A 13,721-nucleotide genomic window follows, 5' to 3' on the forward strand; every position below is an offset into this window, starting at 1 on the left:
GATAGAAAGTCTATGATTGTTTAAGTTGATTGCAATTAACATCTAAACATTAACTAATTTCTTCCTTTTCATAGATTTAAGATTCTTAGGTTCTTCTCTTTAGATTTTCTTCATTCTTTTCTCACTTTATTATAAAAATATATATTATGAAAAGAAAATTTTTCTGTGTTTGCTCTACAGTATAATTGTAAGGTGTATGCTTGGCCGTAGATCGTTACGACCAGAAATCCAACCTTTTGATCCAGAAATAGAAAGAACCTTTAGAGCCAACAGACGTAAAAATATGGACCGAAATCAGGAGAATGATCCACCCAAGCAATTGAAGGAGTACTTTACTCCTTCCACATATACCTACTCTCCTTGTATTCAAGTGCCCCCTGTGGAGGCCACTCAATATGAAATTAAGTCCAGTATAATCCAAATGTTACCTTCATTTTATGGACTTAGTAATGAGGACCCTTATAAACATCTTGAAGAATTTCTTGAGATATGCTCAACTGTCAAAATTCACAACTTCTCCGATGATGCTCTTAGGTTAAAATTATTTCCTTTTTTACTTAAGGACAAAGCCAAATACTGGCTACATAATTTGGATTCTATGACTATATCAACCTGGGACCAGCTGCAAGGAGAGTTTCTCAAGAAATATTTTCCCATAGGAAAAACTAATCAAATAAGGAAAGCCATAACTAGTTTTTCCCAATTAGATGGAGAAATGTTTCATAAAATATGGGAGAGATTAAAGGATCTTATTAGAAAATATCCCCACCATGCTGTACCCAAGTGGCAGTTAATCCAATATTTTTATGATGGGCTATCTGAAAGACATCGACAAATGGTCGATGCATCATGCGGTGGGACATTCATGCTGAAAAATGAGAATAAGGCATGGCAACTGTTTGAAATTTTAAGTAAAAATTTATTACATCATATGTCTGCCTCTATTAGAGATAAACCCATGTTAAACCCAAAAAGAGGTGGAATATATGAAGTAGGAAATGCCATAGATATCCATCCTAAGGTAGATGAATTATCCCAAAAGTTAGATCGATTATTAAGTATAGGACAGTCACCTTCTCCATCCCGTCAGATACAAGATATATGTGCATTGTGTTCGAGCCCCACTCATTGTGTGAATGATTGTCCGGTTGCACCACAGTTTCCTGAATATGTACAAGAACAAGTCCATCAAGCCCAAACTACTCATAGATCAGAGAACAACCCCTATTCTAGTACGTACAATCCGGGATGGAGAAACCATCCGAATTTCTCATGGAAATCACAACCAGTGGTTCCTCCAGTGCAACAAAGATCAGGTTATCCGGATGCGACTTATAGGCATCCATCCCAGCTACAATACCAGAACCCTCCTCAACCCACTCCGAGTACTCATAGCTCGGGTTTCGGAGAAAAGGTACTGCAAGCACTTAAAGGACTAGAAATGAATATCCAACTCCTTCACTCTCATACGCAATCAATAGCAAAGCTAAAGACCTAGATAGGTCAGCTAGCAACAGCTTTCAGTAGGAGGGAAGAAGGCAAATTACCCAGTCAGCCTATTAATAATCCAAAAGGACAGTACATGGCTGAAAGCTCCATTGGTCCTGAAACTTTTTTCGAACATGCCAAATCGATTATGACCCTTAGAAGCAGAAAAATCTTAAATCAACCTGAAGTAATCCAACAACAAGAGCAACCAATTTCAGCTACAACAGAAAAGAAGAAACTTGAAGAGAAGAAAAAGCCTATTAACCCAGCACCTGCACCTAAAGCTCCATTTCCCAGTGCTTTAGAATCCTCTCTGCCTCTTGATAAGAAGGGTATAAAAATGAATAAAATGTTGGAACTGTTTAAACAGGTTTAGATAAACTTACCTCTTCTCGATGCCATTAAGCAAGTTCCAACCTATGCTAAATTTCTAAAGGACCTGTGTACACAGAAACGAAAATCAAAGGCACAAATACCAAGAAAAGTCCACCTAACTGAGCAGGCTAGCTCAATTTTCCAGCAAATTGCCCTACCCAAACTGAAAGATCCAAGTACTCCAATTATTTCTTGTGTCATAGGGGACCTCACAATTAAGAAGGCATTATTAGACTTGGGTGCAAGTGTCAACCTTCTCCCGAGCTCTGTATATGACCTATTTGGATTTGGAGAGTTAAAACCCACGACAGTGACCTTACAACTAGCAGACCGATCCATTAAGGTACCCCATGGAATGCTGGAAGACGTATTGGTGAAAATAGATGAATTTTACTTTCCTGTTGACTTTCTTCTGCTGGATATGGAATCTGGCAGCAACCCCAACCAAATACCAATCATCCTAGGTAGACCCTTCTTAGCAACCGCTAATGCTTGTATAAATTGTAGAACCGGAGTTATGGATGTATCTTTCGGAAATAAGAAGCTAAGGTTGAATATTTTCAATGCATCTTTGGGACCACCGTGTACGACCATAATGAGATCAACTTGTTAGAAGAAGTTATAGAAGATAAAGCTCCTGCCTTGCTCAACTCAGATCCTTTACAGGCATGTCTAACACATTTTGGAATGGATAATTTTGATATTGATTGATACACTGAAGAAATACATGCTTTGCTAGAACCTCCCAATTTTAGCACCAATCCCCCTTGGACTGTAAAGTACGAGCAATTACCAATTCAATCAAGCCCTCTGGTACCATCCTTAGAAGCACCACCTACTCTAGAGCTAAAGCCTCTTCCTGCCACACTGAAATATTCATTTCTTGGATCCAATGACACCCTTCCAGTGATCATTGCATCTGACCTAACCAACAACCAGGAAGACAAACTTGTCGGGGTACTCAAAAAGCATAAAGAGGCTATAGGGTGGTCAATTGCCGATTTGAAGGGTATAGATCCTTCTGTTTGCATGCATTATATTCACTGTGAGGTTGAGGCAAAACCACATAGGGATATGCAATGAAGATTGAATCCGAATATGCGGGAAGTCGTGAAAAAGGAAGTAGTGAAATGGCAAGATGCTAGAATTATCTACCCAATTTTGGATAGCCAATGGGTTAGTCCAACCCAGGTAGTACCTAAGAAGTTAGGTATTACCGTAGTAGAGAATGATGAGGGTGAGTTAATTCCAACTGGTTGGTGAGTATGTGTGGACTACCGAAAGCTGAATGCCGTTACTAGGAAAGATCATTTTCCTTTGCCTTTTATTGACCAAATTTTAGAATGGCTAGCAGGACAAAGTTTCTTCTATTTTCTAGATGGATATTCGGGATATAATCAGATCCCGATATTTTTTGCTGATCAAGAAAAGACTACCTTCACATGCCCTTATGGAACATTTGCATTTAGACGTATGCCATTCGGTCTCTACAATGCACCAGCCACTTTTCAACGGTGCATTTTGGCCATCTTTTCTAATATGGTAAATAAATTTTTAGAAGTCTTCATGGATGATTTTTCAGTATTTGGCTCTACCTTTGATGATTGTCTTCAGAACCTAGCCAAGGTTCTTCAACGATGTATAGAGATAAATTTGGTTTTAAGTTGGGAGAAGAGCCATTTTATGGTTCGTGAAGAAATCGTGCTTGGACATATTGTATCCAAGTGGGGGATTGAAGTAGATAAAGCAAAGGTTGAAGTAATCTTGAAATTGCCTCCCCCAACCTCGGTTAAACAGGTGCGATCCTTTCTAGGCCATGCAGGTTTCTATAGGCGCTTCATTAAGGATTTCAGCAAGATATCAGGATCCTTGTGCAACTTGCTTGCCAAGGAAAATTCTTTTGATTTTAATGAAGAGTGCCTAACTGCTTATAATAAACTCAAAACTGCTTTAACCACTGCACCAATCATAAAATCTTCGGATTGGACCCTACCATTTGAAATCATGTGTGATGCTTCTAATTATGCTATAGGGGCAGTCCTTGGGCAAAGATTTAATCGAGAACCATATGTAATTTATTATGCAAGTAAAACTCTTTCAGATGCTCAATTGAATTACACCACGACTGAAAAGGAGTTACTCGCTGTTGTGTTTGCCCTAGATAAATTTAGATCATACCTTTTGGGCTCCAAGGTCCTAGTATACTCCGATCATGCAGCACTGAAACATCTGCTATCCAAAAAAGATACAAAACCTAGGCTGATTAGATGGATCCTTCTATTACAAGAATTTGATTTAGAAATTTTAGACAAAAAGGGCTCCGAAAACTTGGTAGCAGATCATATTTCTAGGATCCTGGTAGAATACAATAAAGAAAGGATTAAAGATAGGTTTTCGGATGAACAACTCTTTTCAATCTCTTCCACTGATCTTTCCTGGTTCGCTCATATAGTCAATTACTTGGCAGTGGGATAAATCCATCTCACTGGACCCAACAAGAGAAAAATAAATTTTTCTCCCAAGTAAAGTACTATTTCTGGGAAGAACCAGAATTGTTCAAATATTGCCCAGATCAAGTAATCCGACGTTGTGTCCCCGAGTGTGAAGTCCAAGGTATTCTTACTTTCTGCCACTCGTTAGCATGTGGGGGACATTTTAATGGAAGAAAAACTGCAGCAAAGGTGTTGCAGAGTGGATTTTATTGGCCGACACTATTCAAAGATGCACATGAATTTGGCCGTAATTGCTTGCGATGCCAGCAAACAGGAAATATTTCAAGAAAAGATATGATGCCCCTGTCCCCTATTCTTGTTGTAGAAATTTTTGATGTTTGGGGAATTGATTTTATGGGATCCTTTCCCTCCTCATTTGGATTCGAGTATATTTTGGTAGCAGTGGACTACGTATCAAAATGGGTAGAGGCTATGGCAACCCGAACCAATGATCACAAAATCGTGATCAAGTTCATTCAGCATAACATCTTTAATCGATTTGGATACCCAAGAGCCATAATTAGCGATGGGGGTACACACTTCACGAATAAGCACTTCGACATGCTAATGAAAAAATATGGAATAACTCATAAAGTTTCCACACCTTATCACCCCCAGACAAGTGGTCAAGTTGAGGTCTCCAATAGAGAGATCAAGCATATTCTTGAAAAAATGGTAAGACCCGATAGAAAAGACTGGTCAGCATGCTTGGATGATGCATTATGGGCTTACCGTACTGCTTTTAAAACACCCATAAGAATGTCTCCTTATCGACTTGTATTCGGAAAAGCTTGTCATCTGCTGGTGGAATTGGAACATCATGCATTTTGGGCCATACGATAATTTAACTTTGATATGAAAAATGCAGGTTCCAATAGGAGACTTCAACTAAATGAACTTGAAGAGCTACGCAATGAAGCATATGAGAGTGCCAGAATTTATAAGGCTCGAACTAAAGCAAACCACGATAAATTCATTGCACGAAAAATATTCGAGCCCAATCAAAAAGTTTGGCTCTTCAATTCTAGGTTGCATCTATTTCCTGGAAAACTTCGCTCACGTTGGGACGGACCTTTCATTGTAACTCAGGTATTTCCTCATGGAGCTATAGAACTCAAAAATTCTAAACAGGGGAACACTTTTAAAGTGAACGGTCAGCGATTGAAACCTTACATAGATGGAATTAGTGATGGAGAATTAATTGAATCTGTTGATTTAGTGGATCCAAAACCGCCATAATACTCAATTCAGTCTGGCTGAAGACGTAAAACTTAGCATTTATTGGAAGGCAACCCAACGATTTCATATTTTTTACTTTACCGCAGCTGCAGGAATTTAGAACAAGAGCCTATTAATCAATGAAGCTATCTTCAACTTTCGAAGCAAAATTATCCTAGGTGCACTCTCTCCTTTTATTTTCTTTGCTTTCCTACTCCATTGAGGACAATGTAGATTAAGTTGGGGGGGAGGAAAGTAATCAAATCCTCAAGTATGGTCAGAAATAATTAGTTTGGTGTATCCAAATTTTATTTTGATTAAGAGTCAATTAGGCATCCTAAACAATGAATGATTAATGGTCAAGATAATTTTAGAGATACTGAGAAATAAATTATTAAGAAAACCCAATAAATGGTAGGGTTTAGACTAGACCAAATTTTAGGAGTGATTCTACAACCCTCTTCTTACTGATCTCAATAAAGAATCTGCTTCATGAGAAATTGGGTAGAAAGGTCGAGGTATGTAAAAAAAAAAAACAACAACATTGGTTTCCTACTGAGTAACCGGACCCTTTCGCCTAAGTAAGCATTGTGGTTCACGTAAAAAGGTAGGCAATGTTAAAATATATATATATATATATATATATATATATATATATATATATATATATATAATAAACCTCTTTCCCATTAAGTTAGAGGATTTAAAGAGTAAAGTGGGGAGTTGGTGAAAGAAAAGCTCTTGAAATTTCTTTAGTTAATACTCAGCCACTAATTGGGTCAAATTGATATTCCAAGGAAGTATCTCTTTAATGGTCTGACCAAGTATCACTTACCTTTTGGGATGCCTAACCTAATTTTTTATTCAAAATCAAGTCGGTACACAATGCTGATATATCTATTTTACTCGAGGATGAGCAAAATTCAAGTTGGGGGGTGTGATAAATACTTAATTTAAGTATTTTAAAGCAAAATATTATATTTAATTTATCTTATTTATTAAGAATTTGATGTTTTTTTTTATGTTTTATAGGAAAGGTGATCGCCGATACAAAGAGTCCGATTCATAGATCAAAAAGACTCAAGTTTGAAGAAAATTAGACTTAAAATAAAATTAAAATAAAAGAAAGACGCATCCGGTATTATAGAAAATGAAGATAGTATGCAAGGAATCCAAAAAGGATATAGATGTCATTATGAAGAAACAAAAGTTTCATTTTGGAAGTGGAATAAAAAAGGTAGTGTGAAGTTCATTCATGCTATTCTTGGGCGAGCAGCACAGCGCGCGGAGCACGTGAGCACGTGGGTCTGCGCGTGAACGCACGAACGTGGGGCGGATGCGGACGCAGGACGGACGCAGGCAAGTACGGATCATGGCAGTGCAGGCAACGCGTGAACGCATGGACGTGGGGCAGAACGCGGACGACATGCAGGCGGACGCGTGGTCTTTAGTATTTTTTTTAATCCCATATCGAAAAATCATGTAAAACTCCTTCCTCCTAACACCTATAAAAAGGCTCTTGTACTTCTATTTGAGATAATCTCAGAAATTCTTTTAGAACCTTGCATAGAGGAAAAAAAGGGACTACTTCATGAGCAGCTAGGCTAGCAGTCTCAGGAGTGGAGAAGAAACTTTGTAACGACATAGAGCGGATTTATTGTTCTAAACTTTCTTGTATTTCTTTTTATGCAATAAAGATTATACTTTTTATTTAAATTGTCATGAGTTCTTTATTTGCTCTCTTTCATATGCTTTTATTTATGCTTTTCTGTTAAATTAATATTAGGAATAATTTTTACTTTTCGAAGACGCACCGTGATCTACGGATACGGGGCGTGCCGAGAAAAGAAGAGTTGTTTACTTAGTACTTTTCGAAGATGCATCATGATCTATGGGTATGGGACGTGCCGAGGAAAGATAGGTTTTTTTTTTAAGATTAATCGCATCAATTTAATTAAAAAAAAAGAGATACAACTCTGCTAGTACAAAATTAATTCAAAACTCTCGAGCTCTTTATTTTCTTATTACATCAATTTCAAGATAATTTATTTTCTAAATCAAAAACAACGCTTCTTTCTTTTATTTTACAATCTCAACTTAGCCCAAGGTCCCTGAGGATATGATCTCAACTCATCCTACCTACGTAATGAGTAGAGTTATTTTTGGTGCTATCAACGACTACGCATCAGTTGACAGTTAAACCCTGAGTCGTCCTAAACACAGGGGTCAAAAGGATGAATTATACAGTAACCATATTCATGTAGGTTCTGAGTGTTGCGATTGTGACTCTTTGATCTATCCGGATGTCGGGTACCATTGCTAGATGGTCACTTCGATTAGTATAGGAATTGGTTCCTGTGCTACCGGCTTAGGTTCGAACCTGTAAGGTCACACACATTAGAGATTTCTATTTGATCTGATGGCTGATATAGAATCCTAAATATTTGAGACTCAGTGATCGAGGATTAGGATTCTCTGATCACAAGTTCCACACATTATGGGTACCGGAGTCAAGAGTCCCACTGATTGGGACTTTTCGATCAGGGTTACATATCGATGAATTCTGATGCCTGATTGTCCATCAGATTTGGACTCAGTATTTATGAGAGGTTAAATTAGTGATTTGATCGCTAATTAACTCAATTTGATTGAGTAATTATTTTTAGATCAAGTCCAATTGAATTGGATTCAGTTGGGTTTGACCCGATTAGGTTAAGAGTTGACCTAATCGTCAAGATGGTTTGGTCCCTGATTTGATCAGAGGTTGGGCTTAGTCAATTCCTAATTTGATTAAGATTTTATTGAACATAATTAAGCCTAATTAAGTTGGGTTTAAATTAGTCTAATTGGATCTAACTTATTTGGTTCAATTAGGTTGGTTTAAATAATTAAACCACCTTGACCCAATCTCCATGCGCCACCTCACTTCCATTGCACCCATTTGAATTCATGAGAAAGAACTTCTCATGAATTTTTTTCTCACGCCAAGCCCTCTCCACGTCCCACTTTAATGTGCTAAATGAATAGATAAGGATGATTGGTTGGCCATTCAAATTCAAAATAAAGTTTGAATTTGAATGGGCAATCAATCTTTGCACCTTATCACTTTTTTTACGCTCCATTTATTACATGAGAAAAGGTTTCTCATCAAATCACTCCATGCATAATTTAAGCCACGCCTCACACCTTTAGTGGATAAGGGATGAGTTGGTGTCCATTTTAATTCAAATTTGATTTGAATTCAAATGTGCAATTAGTCATCTTTATCCTTTCTTTTGGATAAGACGTTTGACGTTGTTATAAAAGGAGGAGAAGAGTGGGGCGTGTAAGAAAAAGATTTTTGAAAAAAAAAATTTTGGGGTGTGAGAAGTCTTGTGCATGAGAAGAAAGCCCATATCCTTCCAAGAGAAAAAAAAAGAAAAGTGGGTGCAAGGTTTCCGGTGAGTTCCCTAGAGTTTTAGCCTGGGGTTCGGATAGTGAGAAAGTGAGCTACGAGTGTCGTGAGCCCACAAAATCTCAGAAAGATCTTCAACATCCTCTCAAGCATATCTGTTGATGATCTGGAGTATCTGAAGAATCGACAGACATCGATCGAAAGAGTTTGATCAGTATCGACCGTCGAAAGGGCTCTACAATGAGCTAGCACTCGTGAGGAGTCGATCAAATCAGGAGCTTCGTGTGGATAATCCACAGAGGTCAGACATACTGTGTGGCTACGTCACGATGATCAGATTCTTCCGACGGTGATCAGATTGTGGTGATCTACTACCCGCACAAAGATATTGTGTTCTGAACACATTACAGTAAAGGTTTACTATTCGAATTTGAATTTCAAATTTAAATACATACATGCTATATATCATATTTGGATCCTAGTGTAGGATAAATTTATATTAATTAGTTAGATTAATTAATATTTTTCCATTATAAAATCATAATTTAAAAAAGTTTTAAAATTACCATTTTACCCCTACACTGAATTTTTCTCCACAAATGGTATCAGAGCGGGTTCTTAGATATGATATATATATTTGCATGTGTAGATTAAGTTATAATCTAAAAGTTTAAATTTAAAAGGTGAAATTCAAAAATTTAAAATTTGAAAGTTGTTCGAAATTCAAAATTCAAAAATTTGAAATTCAAAATTTGAATTTTGAATTTTGAAATTTGAAATTCAAAATTTAAAAATTTGAAATTCAAAATTTGAAATTTGGTTAAAATTTTAAATTTGAAATTCAAAATTTAAAATTCAAATTTTGAAATTCAAAATTTGAAATTCAAAATTCAAAATTTAAAATTTGTTTGAAATTTAAAATTCAAAATTTAAAATTTAAAATTTAAAATTTAAATTTTAAAATTGATATATTTAGATATACTTGATCCAAGTAGTAAGTAATCGAACTAGGTTGGTTGCCATGGCCGTCTGGTCATAAGAGAAAAGTAGGGTTTAAAGGCCCTCTCCTCCCATTCGATGGGGTCTCATATGGTGGTAGGAGTGCCGCTGTAATTATATCCCATGCAGATGAAGCAGCAAAAGAAATTAATTGTAAAGGTTCAATTGTGAAATTTATCATGAATGTGTTAGATTAGATCTAAAGAAATATTCATGATTTATTTTGATTGAGTTATTTTTTGTTATGTAATTAGCAATAGGATTGCTATTTATGAAATGTGTTGATCTATTTGTGAAATGAGTCAACATATTTGGTGAACAAAAAATAAAACCTTTCAAATTTGAAAATTATTTTCGAAATGCCAAACCCTGACCCATCAGCCCAAATACTTAATTAAAAGAATTAAGTGTTGTCTAGTAGGTCTAGAATTATGAATTAAAACCTAAGACAATTGCATAAACTTATGGGTCAATGGGTTAGATGGATTAGGTCCATAATTGGGTTAGACCTAAGGTTAGCTTAAAGAAATAGACTAAATTAGAGTAATTGATCAAATCTAATCAAAAGTTGAATTAGATTAGGTCAAGGATACTCTAGATTCAACTTCAATAGTTGTAGTTGAATGGGTCCATGTCTTTAACTAGACCAAGATGGACTTAATTCATGGCTAAGCAGTGGAACCCTATTTACTAAGTTGATCAAATTAAAACTAATGAACCGGTTGGTGTCAAGGTAAGTTTGGTAGTTTGACCAATGGTTTTTAAGTGGGAGCTACTCGCAGTGATTTGATCTCTGATGAGTTAATGGCTTATCCCCACCACTGATCTCACTTACCTGGCCAACTTGATGAATTAGGTTTTGATTAGATCACTTGGTGATTAGGGCTCACTCATGTCATTAGGTAAATCAGTTTGACTGATTTAGGTGCTCCTAATGCCAGCTTTAATTAAATCTTTTTTAATCTGACTTGGTGAAGTCAGTGGGAGGATTGAAATTGACTGGATATTTTCTTCTCATCTATCCTTTAATAAAATCCTCAAAAAAAAAATATTAGGTCCCTAAAAATGATTAAGTTATATTGATAACTAAGTCATAGCCTCCCATTAAGTGAGTGATAATGAGTCCATTAGTTTAATAATCATTGGAGGTCCAAAGGCCTGGTGCTTATTGACTAATGGAATTATCATTCATAATATGATAATTTGGTTTGAGTCTTTCTAATGGTGATCAGGTTGGCTGGCCAAAGTCGGGCCTGATCATTTATGGGTCCGATTCATCAAATCAAATTATGTTAATGGTTGGACCTAACCAGATCTTTTCAGTGGAGGCCAAAGCCTACTGATTAGGTTCTGGGGCAAAATCAATTACTAGAAGTTGGTTAGAGAAACAACTGGTTATGAACCTACCCATAGATGCATATGGGTTGACCAACCAAAGTTGGGCTCGTGTGTAGTCTGTGTAGATTCTAGTACCCTCTAAGGAATTAAAGTAATTCCTCGAACTGGAGGTTGAGGCTACCAGTTCGTAAAAATACTGGGAGAAACTTTAGACTAAAGTCCAAGTCTTTAGTATTTATAATTTATGTACTAATAGAGGTTTGGTTTTTCTTTATGCAGCTATGGCCACTACCCTGTCTCTCTGGTCATTATTAGATAATGACAAGCTCATGGGACCTAATTTCGATAGCTGGTATTGAAAATTAAAAATCATCCTTGAGCATGAGCGGATCCTTTATGTAGTAACGGATCCGGCACCTGAGGAGCCAGCCCCGAACATTAGAGGGACGATCCGAGATACTTATCAGAAGTGGTTCAACGACCGCACTACCATTCGGTGCATTATGCTGGCAGCAATGAATGATGAGTTCAGTCGCAGGTTTCAAAACGCCCAGCCACAGGAGATGCTTCAAATGTTGAACGACTCCTTTGGCACGCCTGACGACGTAGAAAGGCACAAAACTAGTTGTGCTATTTTCAATGCTCGAATGAGGGATGGAGCCTCAGTCACTGATCATGTACTATACATGATCGAAATGATTGAGCACCTAACTAAACTGGGCTTTCCCCTGCACGAGCAGCTCAGTAAGGATGCGATCCTTAATTCATTGCCCAAGTCCTTCCTCCCCTTCCTTACTCATTTTTGGATGACAAAGCCTGCAGTGAACTACCACGGTTTGTTGGGATTACTGCAAAACTTTGAGAAGGATCACCAGCTCTATAAGGAGTCGGTGAATGTTGTGGGAGGGTCTTCTTCTGGTCATCGACCCTTTAAGAAAGGGAAGAAGAAGTTCAAGAAGAAGAAGAATAAGAAGGTGCAGCTGCATGCTGGGACATCTGCACAGGGTCAGACCAAGAAGCGCAAGCTCGACCAGAGCCAGATGGAGTGCTTCTTTTGCTAGAAGCAGGGGTACTGGAAGAGGAACTGTCCTCTATACATTGCTTCTCTAGACCCGAATAGGCCGAAGAAGAAGCAAGGTACTTATATGATAACACTTTGCAACTTTTTCATTTGTGATACTACTGCCTGGGTATTGGATACCGAAAGCCCTTATCATATTTGCAATTCGATGCAGGGTCTGCAGGTCAGTAGGAGATTTGATGAAGGCGAGAGGTTCCTGAACATTGGAGATGAAAGCAAAGTTCCAGTTCTAGCATTAGGAATCATGAACCTTGTAATCAATTCTCGAAACGTAATTCTGAGTGAATGTCACTATTGTCCAAGCTTTTTATTAAATAATATTTCTGTAGGCCTTTTGGCCATGAACGGTTATCAATTTTTAATAAAAGAAAATATTTGCAATATCATTTTGAATGGTGTTACAATGTTTGTTGGACAACTTAATAATGGAATTTACTTTCTATCACAACCTGTTAATGTGGTTCAAACCTTCGGTAAACGTCCTAGAATAGATAATATGTCAGAAGTCTACCTTTGGCACTGTAGGCTAGGTCATATCAATAAGAACAGGATAAACAGGTTGGCTCAAGAAGGAATTCTTGAAGTAGGTGATTGTGAATCACTTCCAACCTGTGAGTCCTGTCTTCTTGGTAAAATGACCAAATCACTTTTTACTGAAAAAGGTGAGCGAGCCAGTGAACTCTTGGGTTTGGTACATTCTGATGTATGTGGACCCATGAGCTCAAGTGCAAGAGGTGGATATTTCTACTTCATAACCTTCACAGATGACCTATCGAGGTATGGGTATGTCTATTTAATGAAGCATAAATTGGAGTTGTTTGAAATGTTCAAACTATTCCGAAATGAGGTAGAAAAACAAACTAGAAAGTGTATTAAAACTCTTCGATCTGATCGAGGAGGTGAATACCTTTTCAATGATTTTCTAACATATCTTGGAGAGAATGGGATTCTCTCTCAGTGGACTCCTCCTGGAACACCACAACATAATGGTGTATCTGAAAGGAGGAATCGGACCTTGTTGGACATGGTTCGATCCATGATGGGGTTTGCTGGTCTGTTGATCTCTCTCTGGAGATATGCGCTCGAATCGGCTTGTTACCTTCTAAATAGAGTTTCGAATAAGTCTGTAACCAAAATGCCATATGAGATATGGATAGGACGTAAGCCAGTACTCTCGCACCTTAGGGTTGGGGGTGTCCGGCTTATATTAAATGTTTAATTACGGACAAGCTTGGACCTAGGTCTGACAAGTGTAATTTTATAGGGTACCCAAAAGAGACCAAAGGGTATTACTTCTACCTAGCTGATGAGCAAAAAGTGTTTGTCAGCCTTAAGA

General features: G+C 37.4%; 1 non-coding gene across 1 annotated transcript; it reads right to left on the reverse strand.

Annotated features, from left to right (window-relative positions):
• Positions 1-670: 670 nt before the first annotated feature.
• Positions 671-776, reverse strand: LOC140858280 (small nucleolar RNA R71). The gene has a single exon (XR_012141847.1). It is a non-coding gene; the product is annotated as a small nucleolar RNA R71 (small nucleolar RNA).
• Between the last annotated feature and the right edge of the window lie 12,945 nt (positions 777-13,721).

This window comes from Elaeis guineensis, chromosome 5 (genome assembly GCF_000442705.2).
Source record: "Elaeis guineensis isolate ETL-2024a chromosome 5, EG11, whole genome shotgun sequence".
Classification (NCBI taxonomy): Eukaryota; Viridiplantae; Streptophyta; class Magnoliopsida; order Arecales; family Arecaceae; genus Elaeis; species Elaeis guineensis.